This window comes from Muntiacus reevesi, chromosome 4, assembly GCF_963930625.1.
Source record: "Muntiacus reevesi chromosome 4, mMunRee1.1, whole genome shotgun sequence".
Classification (NCBI taxonomy): Eukaryota; Metazoa; Chordata; class Mammalia; order Artiodactyla; family Cervidae; genus Muntiacus; species Muntiacus reevesi.
The window spans coordinates 98,921,757-98,939,581 of NC_089252.1; the positions used below are offsets into that span (position 1 = coordinate 98,921,757).

General features: G+C 41.7%; 1 protein-coding gene and 1 non-coding gene across 5 annotated transcripts in view; one reads left to right on the top strand and one right to left on the bottom strand.

The window, feature by feature from the left end:
* FHIT (fragile histidine triad diadenosine triphosphatase) overlaps positions 1 to 17,825 on the top strand; it is a 1,485,355-nt gene that overhangs the window by 475,810 nt on the left and 991,720 nt on the right. The window lies entirely within an intron of this gene.
* TRNAW-CCA (transfer RNA tryptophan (anticodon CCA)) lies at positions 9,114 to 9,185 on the bottom strand. Its single transcript has one exon. It is a non-coding gene; the product is annotated as a tRNA-Trp (tRNA).

The following is a 17,825-nucleotide window of genomic DNA, read 5'->3' on the forward strand; positions in this document are numbered from 1 at the left end:
CAAATATTCTCTATCAGAGCACCCCAGTATTTGCTTCACAGCATTTATCACAAACCATAAATGGCTCATTCATTTTGCTCTTCTTTGCTTTGCTTGTGTGTGCTCTGTCGCTCAGTTGTGTCTGACCCCATGGACTGTAGCCCATCAGGCTCCTCTGTCCACGGGATTTCTCAGGCAAGAATACTGGAGTGGGTTGCCATTTCCTACTCCAAGGGATCTTCTCAACCCAGGGGTTGAAACTGTGTCTCTTGCATCTCCTGGTGTTGGCAGGTGGGTTCATTACCACTAGCACCAAGTCTAATTCTGAAGCAAAGCAAATTTCTTCCAGCCATGGGCCTTATCTGTCTTCTCTGTCTCTCAATCATCCTCAGAATCTAGGACAATTTTTGACCCAGCTCGTTTCTCAATGAATATTTGGCCACTGATTAAGCAAACATTCCATTCAATGAGAATACCTTTCCACTTATGCTATTACAAAAGATTAAAAAAAGGTTACTAGAGCTTGTCTTGAATGTATTTGAATTTCTGTCTCTCTAGTATCTGGGGAATCTTAAATATAATAAATGCTTGATGTATGTTTGAATAAAACACATTTACTAGCAACAGGGCTGATTTCCTATAGCTTGGCAGATTGTTTTTTATGGCTGGTCTATTACATCTTTAACAAAATTAAGCTAAAAATGAACAATACTCTGCGATCTGCAGTTTCATAGCATGGGTAATTGAATGGCACTGACTGTCTTGGTGACCTGTTGGAAGCTGGTGTTATATAGTGACTAGCCTTGAGCATTAGAGCCAGAAAGACCTGGCCAAACTCCAGGTAGGCCACCAACTGTCTGGGAAACACTGTGGACAAGTTACCAGCCTTTCTGAGCCTGTATCCACATCTGTAGCTGCAAGGATAATGTGGTCTAATTCCTAGAGTTGTTGTAGGATTGCAGGTGATAGCAGCCTTACCTCTGTGTCCATCACTTTCCCTTCAGTATAAAAATAGGCCCAAATCCTCCCACATCGCTCCTTAGGCTACTGCTTCATCAATACCCTTCCACAGTCCATGTTTTATTAGTTTTAGGATCCCATATCTGTAGTCTGGTTATTGGGAATCTTGCTAGAAGGCTTTCCTGTCCACACTTTTTCTTTATAAAGTTGAATTCACTTTCTGGTTGAAGCAGCCTGGAGCTTGGTTATGCCTGTGACAAATAATAGACCCATCAGGCTTTTTAGCTGGCATCATATTTGCCAGACAAATGCAGACAGCACTTTCATGCGGCGAAGCACTTTGTTAGTACTTTGAGCCTCTAAGGGACAATTTGAGTTGGCGGAAAAAAAAAAAAAAGGCATTGAAACCTTGTTCAATACTCACCCCATTACACAAGGAAAACCAAATAAGTTTATCTAACAAAAAGGTATGGGTATGCTTTTGACAAAAGAAGTCCAAGTCATAGGACTCTGTCTCTACTTTGCAGAGAGACAAGGGGCATGGAAGTTTCATCTTATGTTTTTTTTTTACTTGAGTTTAACTAATATGCTTCAAATGTATTCTTTGTTCCAGGTGTTTTTCTTTACTCTGGTAGATGAATTAGAACTAATAAGACTATAAAGTAAAAATATTTAGAAACAGATAAGGTCTGATTAGAATGGGATCCTTTGCTCATGGCTGAGAAATGTATTGGTAACTACAGGCAATTGGGCAAAATTAAATTTCTAAGGCATGAAATGGTTGTCTGGAATCTAGTTCCTTAAAATATTCAAATCAACTCCATTCAAGCCTATATATTTGACACTCTGGTTGTATGTGTGTGTGGCAGGGGGCTGTACTGGGTCTTTACTGTGGCACGCAGGCTTCTCTAGTTGTGGCGTGCCGGCTCAGTAGTTGCAGCATGGACTTAGTTGCCTCATCCCATCCTCATCGTCATGTCCCCTCCCAATATAATGTGGGAGTGAGTTGTGTTTTTTTTTTTTTTTTAAGCTTCCCTGATGGCTCAGTGGGCAAAGAATCTGCCTGCAATGCAGGGGACACAGGAGATGTGGACTTGATGCCTCGGTCAGGAAAATCCCCTGGAGGAGAAAATAGCAACCCACTCCAGTATTGCTGGCTGGGAAATCCCATGGACAGAGGAGCCTGGTGGGCTATAGCCCATGGGATCGCAAAGAATCGGACATAACCGAACGACTAATCCTTTGGTTTACTTTCACTCTAGTTGCCTGTGGGATCTTTGTTCCCCAACCACAGATCAAACCCATGTCCCCTGCATTGAAAGGCAAACTTTTAACCTCTGGAACACCAGGGAAGTCCCTAATTAGCACTCTTGATACATGCGGAATAAAATAGATTAGGGTTAATTCCTGCCTTCCAGCACCTAATCATCAGGGTCAGTGTTCCTGAACTTTTTTGACCAGTGTCCTTCTTTTCTAACTATAAATATGTCAGTCCCTCCTTATATTATTTGAAACTTAATTTAACGTTGATGATAACAAGATAAAGACCTGCTTCATTTTCAGGTTACTTGTCACATGAAAAAAAAGTGAAACTGAAAGTCACTCTGTTGTGTCCAACACCTTTGTGACCCCGTGGACTATAACATGCCAGTCTCCTCTGCCCATGAAATTCTCTAGGCAAGAATACTGGGTTAGGTAGCCATTCCCTTCTCCAGGGGATCTTCCCCACCCAGGGACTGAACCCAGGTCTCCTGCATTGCAGACAGATTCTTTAGCATTTGCGCCACCAGAGGAAGGTATTTGCCTGTGTCTCTCTGGGACATACTAATCTAAGTGGTGATCTAAGACACACATACACCACACCTCTTTACATGAGCCTCATTCATTGTTAAGTTTCATATGTTCAATAGAGACCAGAGGTTCTAAATTAGTGGTTCCATGGTTCAAGTAAAGTTTACAGAGTTTTTGTCTTCTTAACTTTCTTAACTGAGCCAACATTTACAGTTGGGCTGTTTTACAGAAAATGCAGAAGATTTTTGGCTTTTCTTAAAACAGTGGAAGATCTGGTGGGTAGGGACCTGCATCCCCACAGGGCAGCGTGGCGGGGCTGCTGGCTGCTGCCCCTTCAGGCAGGGCTGGTGCCCTCTGGTTGCCACGTCTCCCCTGCTCAGCAGTGAGTGGGTATGCCTGAGAACAGGCTTGACGCATACAAATTAGATGGTATCATCGACTCAAAGGACATGAATCTGAGCAAACTCCAAGGAGACAGCGAAGGACAAGGAAGCCTGGCGTGCTGCAGTCCATGTGGTTCCAAAGAGTTGGACACAACTTAATGGCTGAACAACAGCAATACAAATTAACCCCCATTCTGGCTCTTGGGAAACTTGAGTGTGTGAGTTTGGTAGAGTCTAGAGAGGGGAGTCTGAAGAATTTTCATCCATCGAGTGGATGGACCATGAGATACTGGTAGGGTTTGTATGGTTGAAAAAAAGTGTGTTGGGGAGGGTGAGGGGAGATCATTCCAGGCAGGATACTAAGTTTGATACTGAATTTCACCAGTGGGTAGCGATGGTTTGTGACCTACACCTCCAGTAGTTTTTCTACTTTTTTTTTTTTTAACAATTGAGAGCAGATTTATGGTTATGATTCTGGTTTCCTTGTATTCTGATATGCTTCCTTGAGAGAAAAGGAAAAGGGAGGAACGTATAATAGTAAAAGTTAAGAATTGGGCATAACTAAGGTTGTAGCTTCTAATTCTCCAAGCCAGGCTTCAGCAATATGTGAACCGTGAACATCCAGATGTTCAAGCTGGATTTAGAAAAGGCAGAGGAACCAGAGATCAAATTGCCAACATCCACTGGATCATCGAAAAAGCAAGAGAGTTCCAAAAAAACATCCATTTCTGCTTTATTGACTATGCCATAGCCTTTGACTGTGTGGATCACAATAAACTGTGGAAAATTCTGAAAGAGATGGGCATACCAGACCACCTGACCTGCCTCTTGAGAAACCTGTATGCAGGTCAGGAAGCAACAGTTAGAACTGGACATGGAACAGCAGACTGGTTCCAAATAGGAAAAGGAGTACGTCAAGGCTGTAAATTGTCACCCTGCTTATTTAACTTCTATGCAGAGTACATCATGAGAAATGCTGGGCTAGATGAAGCACAAGCTGGAATCAAGATTGCCGGGAGAAATATCAATAACCTCAGATATGCAGATGACACCACCCTTATGGCAGAAAGTGAAGAAGAACTAAAGAGCCTCTTGATGAAAGTGAAAGAGGAGAGTGAAAAAGTTGGCATTCAGAAAATGAAGATCATGGCATCTGGTCCCATCACTTCATGGCAAATAGATGGGGAAACTGTGGAAACAGTGTCAGACTTTATTTTTTTGGGCTTCAAAATCACTGCAGATGGTGATTGTAGCCATGAAATTAAAAGATGCTTACTCCTTGGAAGGAAGGTCATGACCAACCTAGATAGCATATTAAAACGCAGAGACATTAGTTTGCCAACAAAGGTCCATCTAGTCAAGGCTAGTGGTCATGTATGGATGTGAGAGTTGGACTATGAAGAAAGCTGAGCACTGAAGAATTGATGCTTTTGAACTGTGGTGATGGAGAAGACTCATGAGAGTCCCTTGGACTGCAAGGAGATCCAACCAGTCCATCCTAAAGAAGATCAGTCCTGGGTGTTCATTGGAAGGACTGATGTTGAAGCTGAAACTCCAATACTTTGGCCACCTCATGCCAAGAGTTGATTCATTGGAAAAGACCCTGATGCTGGGAGGGTTTGGGGGCAGGAGGAGAAGGGGACGACAGAGGATGAGATGGCTGGATGTCATCACCGACTCGATGGACATGAGTTTGGGTAAACTCTGGGGGTTGGTGATGGACAGGGAGACCTGGCATGCTGTGATTCATGGGGTCGCAAAGAGTGGAACACAACTGAGCGACTGATCTGAACTGAACACGACTGAGTGACTGAACTGAACTGAACTGAACTGAAAGATTCGGACACGACTGAGCAATTGAACTGAAGGTTGTAGCAATGGTCGACAGTCAGATTTATGAACTCATCAATTAAAATTGTGTGTGTGGGCCCTGGTCAGGGAACTGAGATTTCACATGACGCAAGGTATGACAAAAGATAAAATAAAATGGTTACTGTCACAACAAAATGTGGCTGGATGTTGATAGGGATTCTGTTGAATCTATAGATCAACTTGGGGGAATATTTTCATTTAACAGTATTGTCTTCCAGTCCAGGAACACGCAGGATGTCTTTCCATTTATTTATATCTTCAAATTCTTTCAACAGTGTTTTGCTATTTTCAGCATACAAGTCTTGCACTTCTTTTGTTAAATTTACACCTAAAATTTCATGATCTTTAAATATTTTTAATGCAATTTTTTTTCTAGATTTTGTTTTGAAATGTTCATTGCTAGTACAGAGAAATATAAGTGATATTTGTATACTGAATCTAAGTACTGAAATCTCCCTGGACTCTTTTATTAATTCTATTAGCTTTTATTGGTTTCTTTATGATTTCCTATATATGTCATTTTTTTTTTTCCAAATAAGATATTTACATTTTTCTTTTCTTGGGATGTCTTTTAATTTCTTTTTCTTACCTAATTGCCCTGGATAGACTCTTCAACACAATGTTCAATAAAATGGTGAGAGGAAAAAAGTAATTGTGTGTGTGTTGGTCTGTGGTGTATGGTGCATGTGTATGTGTGTATGGTATATGTATGTATGGATGGTGTGGGTACGTGTGTGTGGTATATGTGATGTGTACATGTGTGTGTAGAAAGGATTGATTTTAAGAATAACAGTACCGCTGCAATAAACATTCAGATTTGTGAAGGAAAATACGGCTGAGAAAAAATGCCATTCATTGTCTATCTCCCCAAAAGATAGTAAAAGTGCCTCTTCATAGTAGTTGAGCCAATACTTTACAAAGACAGCTGGACTCATTAGAAGAATGAGATACAGTGTGTTTGATCAAGGTACCTCTAAGAGTGTATGTTTTGTCATCAAAGATGGCCAGTATCCTGTCATATTCTCAAGTCAGACTCTCCTAATACATAGGATTCCCCCTGTAACATCACACTTAAGATGATATCTCCAAAAATCTTCTTTTAGAATAAAATTGCAGCTATGAGGAGTAACACATTTATGTTTGAGGACTTGTTTTTATTTTGGGGGGTAACCAGCCTTTGGCTATCAGACAGAGGGCTGAGGAAGGGGTGGGGTGGGGGTTAGGTTTGTTCTGCTTTGTTTTGTTTTGATGTTGTTGGGGAATTTCCAACAGAGGAGTTTTATTTTCCTGGCAAGGCCAGATCCCTTACACAGTTTGATGTCTCCTTGGTCTTCAGAAAGCCCGCCATAAGGGTTTGTTTGTCTTAAATTGAAAGCAGATCTCTTTCCAAAGGAAAGGCCCTTTCGTTGATCCTGACCTTTTGCTTTTGCAGGTGAAGGCTTGTTGAGTTGCCTTTTAAACAATCAGAAATCACTGTTTCTTTCTTTTTTTTTTCTTGTAATCTTTTATTTATCCTGTTCAGTGGCCTTACATGCTTTAAAATAAATTTCCTATGGAAATCATAAAACAGCCCTATTCAGCCAAGAGTTCAGACTACAGAACACTGTTAACAAACATATGTGTTGGCTTGTGCGAGGCAGGCTAACACCTCATCTCCCCTCCAGCCACCCCTACCTTCCCCTCTTCAACTTGTTTTTCCTCTATTGTTTCCATCTGTGCTTTGTGAATTCCCACAAGAGGTGCTTTAAACTTTATTTCATCTAGTAGCACCCTGAGAAAACTTTAAGCACTGAATTGGGATTATATTAGCTGGAAGAATCAAGAAATTAATTTCCTTCAAGAGAAGAATGGCACGTCTGGCCAAACAGAATATTGCTTAATGTAATAGAACTCCCAAATGAAATTGGGGAGCGGATCTTTCCCTTACCTGAGGGATGTGAGGTTATTGAATTCCAGATTCCAGTATAAATTATCATCTGAATGAGTGGGTCCACTCCCTTCTCTGCCAGCCATTCCTCACTGGTTCCCATACAAGGGACTGTTTCTGTCACCCACCAGAGGGCCACACTCCTTCAGCCAGTTCTAAGTCAGGGAATAAAGGAATTAATGGATCGGAACTTAATCCATAACTCCCTAACTCTGCAGCTTTATTTTTTTTTAATAGTTCATAAACTTCTTATTTTCCTTTTTAACCTAGATTTCCTCTGTGGTGAAGGAGAGTTTTGCCAGCCTTTGGCTCTGCCTCATAAAAACGCTTTAAAGGACAATGCTAGGTTGTGTGACTGCCTGTAATTCACCCTCATGTAATATTCTGGAGACGTCTCAGGGTTTGTGTCTGAGTTTGTTCTAATATAAAGAACCCTGGGGTCAACAACACAACTGTTTCCAGATGGATTAAGTTGTGCATTCTTAAAGACCTGGGAGGCCAATGTATATTGCCTCTCTTAGAGCTGTCACAAGTAATATTACCGGGAGCATGACAGACGCCAAATGGGATACACAGAGATCTCTATTTTAGGAATTTCTAAAGTGACATAGTAGGGTTTGCTGTTTTTTAGAATAACTAAATTAAGTGTCTGTCTTTCTGAATTATTCTCTATGGGCTTTGTTTTGTCACCCTTTGTCCCCTTCTAGATGATAGAATTGGGAGATAAGTTGGTAACCGATTTCTCAGAGAGTTTACTTTTGAAAAACATAATTCTGTAGGTCACATGTGCCCTACACAAAACTTTCTAAGGAAACAGGCATGAATGGGATTTTGAGACCGCAGCATTTGCTGTCAAGAGGTGAAAGCTCCAAGAGTGGGACTTATCAGAGCTGTAGGTGTGAATGGTGTGCAAGGTCAAAGGCAAAAAACTAGCCACTGTTGACAGCTTGGAGTGGGACTCTCACTGGTCACTACTGAGGTGTCCTTTTCAATCAGAGAGGGGCTGACCAGCACCTACTGAACCCAAGCTCCTTGCAGTTTTCACTTTTTATCCACAGCCTCGGGCTAAGGGCACAAAAGCCTCTGTTTAAAATATATACTTCCTATGAGAAATCTAGTGCATTGGCTGAGTCCCTTTCTTTACTGGGCTTCACATTTATCTATTGGAGAATAAATATAAGTTCAAAATTGAAGCATGCTAAAGAATTTGTATAATTTCTTCCTGAAGTATACATTTTTTTTCCAAAGGGAAATATTCATTGCTCAATGTAATTTTTTCCCCAAAAATGAAAAAAAATTTTTTTCTTCCCCTCTCAATTATTGACATGTGCCTTTGGGATAAGCTAAAAAAGAGAGTAAAACTTATCGAAAACTGAATAGTTGGAGATATTAAAATTTTGTAAATTTCATTCCAAATGTCCCACTATGCATGTATATAGAAATATATAAAAATTTAAATACTATCTATAATATTCTACATGCAGTTTTGTAAACTAGTTTTTTTAAACCTAATATAATTTTTCTATGCTGATAAATATGCATCTATATCATCATTTTTAAAGACTGTATAGCAACCCATTTTATATGTAAAGCACATTTATTTAGCCAATACTCTGTTGATAGACATTAAGATTTTTTTCCTGAATTTTCAATATTGAGAAGAATAGAACAAATATCTTTATACATACATTTTATGGATTTGACAATTTACTTCCTTGAGATATAATCCTAGAAATTAAATTATGTAAAATATAATTAAAAATTTTACTCAAGTTGCTGCTCTGTCTTCCAAAAAGGTACTAATTTCTACTCATTCCATCTGCATATGAGAGTCTTTGATTCCTTTTAACATCCTTAACTCTGGGTAGTGTAAATCTTAATCTTTGTCAACCTGAAATATACAAATAAATGGTTCATTGTGATTTTTGTTTCAATTTCTTTGATTAATAATGACATTGAACATATCCCCATTATTGTCTCTTTCTACTTTGGAGAGTTACCTATTTATATCTTCCAGTTTTTCTGTGAGACTTTTTGCCTTTCTCTTATTGCTTATAATGAGTGAGTGAGTGAGTGAAATCACTCAGTCGTGTCTGATTCTTTGCAACCCCCTTGGACTGTAGCCTACCAGGCTCCTCCATCCATGGGATTCTCCAGGCAAGAATACTGGAGTGGGTTACCATTTCCTTCTCCAGGGGATCTTCCCGACCCAGGGATTGAACCTGGGTCTCCTGCATTGGAGGCAGATGCTTTAACCTCTGAGCCACCAGGGAAGCCCATAACTTAGTGTAAATTCTGGATACATGTGATTCTTATGCTGCATCTAGACAAGAATTTGTGAAGAAAATATTGGAGATTAGATATTTAATATTTCATTAAAATGAAAGAAGAGTTTAATACTGTGTAATACAAGGTAGCCATCTAACTTGTCTGTCCCTCAGTTTCCTCTTGTATAAAACTAGAAAAGTCATTCATTTCTCACATTTCTTCACTTGTACTAAAGCAAATACTTTTGTGTCTTTTTTTTTTTTTTTTTTTAAATTTGTCCGTGTAGAGTCGTAGTTGCAGCATGTGAAATCTTTAGCTGCAGCAATCTCAGCTGCAGCATGTGGAGTCTAGTTCCCTGACTAGGGATCAAACCCCAGGCCCGCCTGCATTGGGAGTGTGGAGTCTTAGCCACTGGACCACCAGGGAAGTCCCAAATACTTATTAAAATGAAGTATTTTACCCATGTAACTTCACGGTGAACACTTTAGAGTCCTCTATTGTCTTAATCACTGTCTGTCCACCTAGTTGGTAAAGGAGAGATTTCCACCCTAGAGATATGTGGACGGCCAAACCCATGACCTCTAGCACTAGACAACTGAGATTGATAGAACTTTATTAGTCACATGTACTCAGAGCCTAGGGGAGGAGGGTGATGCATACCAGACAAAGTCCCTAGAGGGTTGCACTTGGGAACAGAGGGACACATCAGGGGCTGTGAGAGGCAGCATCAAGGGAGTGGGTGACCCTTGGTTCCTGCAGAAAGGGGTAATGGGCTTGTTGGAATCATTCCGGAGGCTGGCAGGAAGCTGAATCCCGCTGCTGAGGGTTAAGCAGGGGCTGTGCCTGGTCCCTGGGACGAGGAGAGCTGTTTGGCCAAGGGGCTTGTTCCCCAGGAGCAAAATGAGAAGAACTTGTGGTTGAGACATTGGAGGCCATCCCGATTTCCCCCAGATGTCAAGACAGTGAATAACACTGAGGTTCAGTTTTAGGTCCTATACCACAGCTTTCTCTGAGAGGCAAGTCCTCAAACTCCTTCTTAAAATATTTATTTAATTTTATTTATTTTCTTGGGTGTGCCAGGTCTTAGATGTGGCATGTGGGATCTTTAGTTCCATCAGGCAAACTCTTAGTTGAGGCATATGGGATCAAGTTCCCTGACCAGGCACTGAACCCAAGCCCCTTACATTGGGGACTCGGTGTCCTAGCCACTGGACCACGAGGCAAGTTCCTCGGTGGCCTCTTCTCAGTCCTCATTGCTCTTGCCCAGGTTCATCCTGTCCACTCTGAAGGTTCTCCCCTTCCAGTGGCCTTGACACTGTGGCTCTGTCCTGGGAAACAGCAAGACGTGAATTGAGACACTTTCCACCTATGTCATTAATCGGTTGTATGGCCCTGGGCAAGATAACATGACTCCTCAGCTTCAGGAGTCTTTATTTATAAAATAAAGATAGTACTGACCTCCTAGAATAACACATAAAAAGTTTCTGACATAGCACCTGTTCATATTGGGCATTTAGATCTTAATTCTTTAGCATCTTTTACTTCTTAATCTTCTTCACGTTCCTGCCATCTAAATGTTAACTAAGTATTGTATTAACTAAGATTTCTGCACACCTCCCAACCCTCGTTTTCTGCTCCTCAGCCCTTGAAGACATATCCACATTTTCTTTGGCTTCATTTGCACCTTAGGGCAAACGCCTTCCCCTCTCTCCCCAGTTGCATTTCTTCTTCTAGTCATTCTCTGGTTCTCTGGTCCCACATTTCCAACTGTTTTCTGAAGATTTTCCCTACAATGTCTATTTTTAGCATGTTTAAAAAGTTTCTCCTCAAACCAGTACCTTCTATGACATTTCTGGCTGATTTCTTCATTGGGGTCCCTGTCATTTTGGCTTAATATTCTTAAGCCACTTTTATTAATAGCTATCTCTTTCAGACCCACAACAACTCAGCTGTCAAGGACCGTTTGTTTATTCTATCATAGGATGGCTTGCATCCATCCTTTCTAGTCCATTCCCAGAGATCAGTGCCTTTCCAGTTAAAGAATTGCCTTATGCTCTGAGGTTTTTCCTTCTCTGCAAACTCTCCTCTCGTCTCCTAGTCCATCCTGTATTCTACTGCTTGATAAACCTTTCAAACACTCAAATTTGATCATGTTTCCTCTACTCTAAAGCTACCAATGATTCTTGGTATCTATAAACTGATGTAAGTTCCATAGCTTGACATGCAGGGTCCCTGACAATCTAGTTACTCACTTGCTAGCACTGGTGTCCCCAATATTCCTACATACTATCAACTTGATCTTTCTTTTTAGCCCCTGGGATATGCATGACCCCCAAGTGCCTTGGTATGTTATCTATGTTTTTCTTCTGCCTGACATGCACACCTTCCCATTCTCAATGTTTTGAAATCTTGTATTTATAATTCAAATCCTGGCTTTGCTGGTTACTATCTATATAACTTTGAAAAATCATTTAACCTCTCTGAACCTTGGGTTCCTCATTTGTTAATGGGGAAAATACTACCATGTTATAGGGCTATTTATGAAAGCAACTAACATAGCCTATGTGTCATAAACACAGGCTTGTTCTAACTGCTGTTGCTACCATCACCTCAGTCAAAACTAATCTTTGGCTTCCGCTGAGCACCTGCTTTGTTACACACAAGGCACTTGTTTTATATGCTGTGTGCTATTGTATTTCAAAAAGTTGTATGTTTATTAATTACACTGAAATTTCCTTGAAGTTGGGCATTAAGTATTGCATATCTTTATTCATTCATCGGAGATTTAGTTGGTGTTTTATTTGTGTCTCCTCATGTGCTTGGGGCTGAGGATACAAGAATGACAAAGACATAGTCCCTGCTATCAAAAAGTTTGCACACCATCTGATTACCATTGAATGCTACTAGGACTTAGTTGAGATAAACCCATCAAGAGCCCAGAGTAAGGGCACCTGACTCACCTTGGAATTCTGGACAACTTTCTGAGGAAGTGACATCTAAACCAAGATAGGAGGGGTGTAGGCTTTAGCCAGATGCAGATGGGGAGGTGCAGTGCTTCTGAATGAATTAGGGAGAGCATTCAGTGGAGAAAGATACATGTTTATACATACGGAGTGGGAAGCAGAACAAAATGTTCTGAATTGCATAGTAAAATGGCTGTGATCTTGGTTTTGAAGGAGAACTAGCAAGAGATAAAACTAGGAAGGTAAGTCAAGGCTGGAATCTGAACGATTTTTCAATTATTTGTACTATTAATAGCACCAGGTAAGTGCCTGCACGTGATGGTTTCAATAAATGTGTCTCTAGCCTTTATAAAGAGTGGATCCACATGACGTAGTCTCAGCACTTTCTGTCAAGGAAGCTCAGATTGGGAAGAGAGCAGTTTCAAAATTGCTGAAACCCTTTACTTGAATTTCTTAGAAACTGGGAAGGAGAGCTATGTATCTAATCCAGGCCATATTTATACATAATCAGACTATCAAGTGACAAAATTGAAATGACTTAGTAAGAAGATTAATGTCCTTTATTCAGAGAAAATACTCCATGGGTGGAAGAGTTTGGTGCAGGGAAGCATAAGGTCCTTCCTTGGAGATCTGGGGCAAGAGTGAGGTATATAGATGATTAGAAACAGCAGTAAAAAAAAAATGGCATGTGTAGCTAGGAGGTCAGGGGTTTCCCTGTAAGGAGAGCAGGTTGGTTCTAGGGTAAAGCTGAGTTGGAGGATTGTGATGGGTGTGTGTTAGATTCCCTTGACAAGTGTTTCCTGTAAGTTTGGGCTGACTTAGGTGTAAATTACTTTGCCAACAAAAGTCAGGCTAGTCAAAGCTATGGTTTTTCCAGTAGTCATGTATGGATGTAAGAGTTGGACCATGAAGCACTGAAGAATTGATGCTTTTGAACTGCGGTGTTTGAGAAGACTCTTGAGAGTCCCTTGGACTGCAAGGAGATCAAACCAATCCATCCTAAGGGAAATCAGTCCTGAATATTCACTGGAAGGACTGATGCTGAAGGTGAAACCCGATACTTTGGCCACCTGATTTGAAGAACTGACTGCTTGGAAAAGACCCTGATGTTGGGAAAGATTGAAGGCAAGACAAGAAGGGGATGACAGAGGATGAGATTGTTGGATGGCATTACCAGCTCAATGGACATGAGTCTGAGCAAGCTCCAGGAGTTGGTGATGGACAGGGAAGCCTGGCATAGTACAGTCCATGGGGTTGCAAATAGTAGGACACGACTGAGCAACTGAACTAAACTGAAGAACTGAATTGAACTGAGGTGTAGATTTATGACATGGACTGGCAGCTAAGGCGGCCTCCATTTTGTAGGTTTTGATATTATCAAATTAACTTTATCAAAACTAACAAACACATAACCCTTCTGCTCCTATCTACTTCCATATCTTTTACTACACCAATGCTTGTTTTTTCCTGAAAGTAAAAACCAAAACAGAAGATATCCTCTTGAGGACTTCCCTGGTGATCAGTGGTTAAGACTCCACACTTTCAATGCAGGAGGCATAGGTTTGATTCCTGGTCAGGGAACTGAGACCCCACATACTGCAGGGAATAGCCAAAAAAGTTAGAAAATAAAATTTAAAAATGCAGGAGAGATTTATATTAATATATAAGAGACATACTTTAACATATTTTATCACTTTTATTTGTAAAAGATAGATCTTTTATATCTCCTCCACCAGATGATATGCTTTCGTCCTTCCATTCCCTCCATACTTTGTCACACAGACACACTTGACCTCTCTCCAATCTTCCTGTTCATCTCTCTCCCTCTGTCCACCTTCACCAAAGTCTAGAGAAACTATATTTACAGAAACAGCCCTCCTCAGTGACTCCAGGTTAATAAGGATTGTCCAAATAAAAGTAAGGAATGAGTGAACCATCCTGTGGATGAACCAGAGGCTGCCCTGGTGAAACCCCAAACCCTGCATGTAGTGACTTGGGTCTGCCTCACAAACTCATCCTTCCATTTTCAATAGAGATTTTTTTTCATTCAGGATTCTGTCCCCCCCAACCCCGAGTCACCCACCCTGACCACCCCGTCCATTATTTCTCCCAAGCCATGAATCATAAACTTCAAGAAAGCATTGTGAATAATTTATATCCTTTTATTACTCATTGCCTAACTCCCTTTGGGGGAAATGAAGAGAAACATTAGTCTTTTGCTGCTTATTCTCCCGTGGACTGAGACCCTGTCAGCTACAGGCGATAGCAAAGATTTATGACCACAGGAGCTGTCATTATGGAACAGTTGATTGACCCATAGTTTTGATTAACCCAAATATTATTTTTCTGTAAATCAGGATCAGTGCTAATGACAGTAGAATGGAAATTTAATACTATACCAACTTCTACTGAAACCTGCTTGTTATCATCTTTTTTTTTTTCCCAGTGCTCGATGCTTAATGTTTTCTTCCCTGCCTATTTAACTGGTTTTCCTGGGAAGTCTTTCTCGGAATTTGTAAATTCAGATACAGAGCTATGATGACTCAGAGCACATAGTGGTACCTTGTTACTGGGGCTGAGGGATTCTCAAGTCCTATTTGGTTTGATCTTTCCAATGTCTTCATTCAGCTTCATAGCACCAGGAAGTATAGTTAGTGCCTGTCTTGGGCCATTGAGATTCTTCTGGCTCGTTGGGTTGGTCCCACTCCAAGTATTGTTAGAGTGTACCACCTCTACTCCATCAACTCTAGCACCATACCATACAAGTTCAAATTACTCTCCCTGGAACTTCTGTAGGAGGTCTAGATGAACTGGTTTACCCAAACTCTTTCAGCCTCCCCTCTACCCAAATCTATTTTTCTTCAAAGTATTAAAAAATAATCATATCAGCTACGACCACTGCACCCTGTTTATTTATTTATTTATGTTTCTTCATTGGCTTCCCAGGTGACTCAGTGGTAAAGAACCTGCCTGCAATTCACAAGAGACTCGGGCTTGATCCTTGGGTTGGGAAGATTCCCTGGAGGAGGGCCTGGCTACCCACTGCAGTATTCTTGCCTGGAGAATCCTATGGACAGAAGAGCCAGCGGGCTTCAGTCCATGGGGTCACAGAGAGTCGAATATGACTAAAGTGACTTAGCACGCAGGGGTCTTCACTGCTTTGCATGGACTTTCTCTAGTTGTGACGAGTGTGGGCTACTCTTTGTTGCTGTGTAAGGGCTCCTCAGTGCACAAGCTCGATGTGGGCAGGCTTCAGTATTGTGGCATGCAGGCTCTGGAGCACAGGCTTCATGGCTGTGGCACACACGCTTAGTTTCTCAGAGACATGTGGAATCTTCCTGGACCGAGGGTCAAACCCATGTCCTCTGCATTGGGAGGCCAATTTTTATCTACTCTGCCACCAGGGAACTCCCTACACCCTGTTTAAAACCCCCCAGATGGCTTCCCATTGCTCAAAATTCTTGCATGGTCACCATTAACACTCAACTTCATCACTCTGTCCTTTGTGGATTCTCCACTCCAATCAGGCTGGTCTTCATTCAGTCCTTATATTCACTCAGTCTCACTACAGGACCTTTGCTTATCTGGAACCTACAGCCTGTACACTTCGGCTCAAGTGTTATTTCTTCTGAGACACTGTCTTTGCCTCTGTTACACCTCCTCTAACTGAATTCCTTTGTTATAAGTCCTCCTGGTACAAGATACCTCTTCTGAAACACTTTTCAGAGGGTCAGTTTTATATTGGTGAGGTCTTTCTGTTAATGTCTGCCTTCCCCTGCATTCCTTGAGGGTAAGGTCTGTCTTTGTTTTGAATCACATTTTTATCTCCAGCACCTAACACAGTGCCTGGCTCTTAGGAGGTGCTCAATAAATAGGTATTAGATAAACAAATGAAACTGAGTATAAATTTAATCAGAAAAATATGCCTTACTTTGTTTTTGAGCAATAGTTGACAAGAAATCCAAATGAATCTCTATTGGAACTGTTATGCCCGATGTCCGAATCCCCGAGCGGGAAGAGAGAAGGCTTCCAAGGCAATGCAACTCGCAAAAGAAGGGAAGTTTATTACTGACTCGAGCCAGGGCCTTCTGCCTCTGCCATCACAGTGGTGCAGGGTCAGAAAAGCCCTGAGCCCAAGCTGTTACAGAAATTTATAAGACATGCATAATCAATTAGTAGCTGGCTTAAGCGGATTGGTTACATGTTTACAAAGCAATTCTATTGGTACAGACTTTCGCGGGCTTTTTCAAACCTGGGCTTTCGCGGGCTTTCTCAAACCTGGGCTTTCGCGGGCTTTTCAGCTTTCCCCTTTGTCTCTTACTGGGCGCATATCGATTGGCTGGCTTCAGGTTACCTGATGGGGGTGGGGAATCTTACCATTTCGGGGAAAGCTAAAACTTAGGTCCAGGCTGCCTGTCATGGAATTAACCCTGGCAGCCTCACATTCCCCCCTGTCTTCTTGTTCCTGTAGAGGAATCTTTCTCTTCATCCTGGGCTACCATCTGATATTGCTGCCTTAATACCATAATCTGAATTGTATTGAGACGTTCTTTAATAAATGACATTAGCCGGTTTAAAATACAAGGGCCAAATGTAAGTGTTAATAATAGCACTATAAGTGGCCCCAGGAGGGTGGAAACTAAGGTGGTCAGCCAGGGGGAGCGTTGAAACCAAGACTCAAACCATCCCTGTTGGGCCTCTTGTTCCCTCTTACGTTGCGCCAGCCCTTCTCTCACTTTTGCCATAGATTCTCTTACCACTCCTGTATGGTCTGCATAGAAACAACATTCTTCTCCCAGAGCCGCGCAGACCCCACCCTGTTGGAGAAAAATTAAGTCTAATCCTCTCCTATTCTGCAAGACCACTTCAGACAATGAAGTCAGAGACTTCTCTAAGTGGCTGATTGATTTTTCTATGCGAGCTATATCTTCATCTATGGCGGCTCGTAGGGAGGAAAACCCTTGGCCTTGCAGAGACAGTGAAGCTATTCCTGTCCCTGCTCCTGCCAGCCCAAGACTGAACAAGGCTGCCATGGTAATCGCACTGATTGGCTCTCTCTTTTGTCTTAGCAATTCCCGGTCCCAATGTGAGTACATAACCTCTTCAGAGTGGTATAAGATTTTTGGCATTACAGCAACCAGGACACAGAATTCTTGATTCTGGTTAAAAACCTTCACATTTAAACATGGGGTTAGCTCAGTATGTGAACAAATCTACCAACCCCCAGCCTCTGGCACAATCCAATTTTTGCCATGTAAGCGTAGGTTACTGATAGTCCGGGCACAGAGGGGAGTTTTATCACGTGGCACTGTGTCCAAACAGAGTCCCTGTCCCCAAACTTCATTCATTGTGAGGCCAACCTTGCGTTCTTCCCATCGGCATTGGGGCGGGTTCTGGCCTGAAGACAAGTGGTAAGAGACATTGAGGCCTATAGCCTCATAAAAGGGTGGGTGAAGATTATAACAAAGCCAACAGGACTGGGTCGCATTAGGGTTGGTATGGTTTAAGACCGTAAAGGCTGCATTCACTAAGGCCCATAGGGGGTCCTGAATTGTTGAGCTAATGGTAACAGCCAGAGGGCCAGGGGTCTCCGTCAATTTGCCTCTAAGGCTCGGAGTAGAGGAGATGTTAAATGTTCCCGGCGAGCTTGGTCTGAAGGTAGTTGGCTTGGGGGTCGCCTTG